We start from the raw sequence: 2203 nt of genomic DNA, 5'->3' as shown, positions 1-2203 counted from the left end.
TCCAGCTTCTGGCTATTATAAATAGGGTTGCTATGAACATAGGGGGCATGTGCAGTGATATTTCTTGTATCCCTAAGATCGTCACCTTTTTTATTATCATGAATGAATGTTGGTTTTTGTTAAAGACTTCATTTGCTGCTATGAGGATAACAAACAAGGTTTATCTTTCAGTTTGTTTGAATGAGAGATTAAATTGACAGATGTTTGCATGTTTATCCATCTCTGCATTTATGGGATGGAAGTTTCCTGTTCATGGTGGACAATCATTTGATATGTTCTTGCATTTGGTTTGTAATTATTTTATTGACTATTTTTGCATGTGTGCTCATAAGGGACATGGGTCTGTAATTTGCTTTTGGTGTATGTTCATGTGGTTTGGGTACCAATATAACTGTGGTCTCATAAAATGTACTAGGCAATGCTTCTTCTTTTCTGTTTTGGAGAATAATTTGAAGAGTATTGGCAATAACTCTTTTTTTGAACATCTGGTAGAATCTTGTTCTAAACCTTTTGGTCCCTGGGAATTTTTGTTGTTGGTGATGTTTTTGACATGCTTTTAATGAATGCTTCCATTTCACTAGAGATTACAGCTCTATCTATCTATCTATCTATCTATCTATCTATCTATCTATCTATCTACCTATCAATTTATCTATCTATCTACACTGTGTTCTTATGTATTATATTTAGAGAAATTTCTGGTAGTGATAATTGACATGTAATCTTACTGGCTCTTTCCTTTATGGAAATTCATTTAAGAATTAATAATTAAAATTGTTTTAAAGTTGATTTTTTTTTTTAGATATTCTTCTTATAGACATTTTCTTGTTAGAACTTTTAAAACCCTTTATCCTGAGGTAATGTCTATCATTGATGATTAGCTGTGTTTCCTGCATGCAGCAAAAAGAACAGGTCCTGTTTTCTACTTTGTCAATTTGTCTTCTTATGTGGCTATTGAAGCCTTGGATATTGAGTGTTATCAGTAATCAATTCCTGTTATTTTCTTAGTTGAGCTGTTGCTTTTGTTGTTGTTGCTGCTGCTGCTGGTGTGTGTATGTGTGTGTGTGTGTGTGTGTGTGTGTGTGTCAGTGTGTGAGTTTGAGTATGTGTGTGTGTATGTTTTCCTTTTTGTTTCACTGTTATGAAATCATTTATTTCCTGTGTTTTCATGTGTACATCTAACCTTTTTGATTTTGATTTTTCCTTCTAGTACATCTGTAAAGCTGCATTTGTAGAAAAAATATTTAAATTTGACTTTACCTTGTGATTTCTTATTTTCTCCATCTACAGTGACTGAAAGTATTGCTGCGTAAATTATTTTGGGCTGGCGTGTGAGGTCTTTTACAGTCTGAAGCCCATGTGTCGGGGCCCTTCTGGTTTTTAGAATCTCCATTGAGAAGTCATATCTAATTCTAACAGATCTGCCTTTATACATTATTTGGTCTTTTCCTTTTCAGCTTTTAATATTTTTCTTCATTCTCTGGGTTTAGTGCTTTGACTATTATGTTGTGAGATGATTTTCTTTTCTGGTACAACCTATTTGATATTCTTTGGGCTTTTTGTACTATTATAAGTATCTCCTTCCTTAGGTTAGGAAATTTTATTAAAATTTTCAAATTGTTGAAAATATTTTCTGGGCCATTGTGTTGGTATTCTTTTCCTTCTCCTATTTCTATTACTGGTAGATTTGATCTTTTCAAAATGTTCAAAATCTCTTGAACATCCCCTGCCTCCGTGATCTTTTAAAACCATGTATTTTGGATATTTGGGGGGTTCTAAGCTCAATTTTTGGATCTTTCCATGGTCCCACTTCACCAGGACTGGCTATTTGGGAGGCATCAAGTGCATGTTTCATTACTGCACTGCTGCAAACCCTGAACATCAGTTGCAGTTACCTAAGAACTATGTACCATATTTCTGGCAGGTACATACCACCTGAAAACTAGATTAGTTTAGTTCACAAGGACAGTCAAAGTTTTAGAAAAAGCTAGCTATAGCATGTTGAAGAGAACAGATGGTATATTTCTCTTGGGTGCTTCTATGCCATCTTTGTTAGCATTTCTTATCTGAGGAACTCTAGCACTTCCATCATTTTTCAAACTGTGGGCCATTTTGAGAACATGATGGTGATGATTCATCTCTCTCTCATTTTCTCTCTCTCTCTCTCTCTCTCTCTCTCTCTCTCTCTCTCTCTCTCTCTCTC

This window comes from Mus caroli, chromosome 14 (assembly GCF_900094665.2).
Source record: "Mus caroli chromosome 14, CAROLI_EIJ_v1.1, whole genome shotgun sequence".
Taxonomy (NCBI): domain Eukaryota; kingdom Metazoa; phylum Chordata; class Mammalia; order Rodentia; family Muridae; genus Mus; species Mus caroli.
This window is presented reverse-complemented; position numbering follows the sequence as displayed.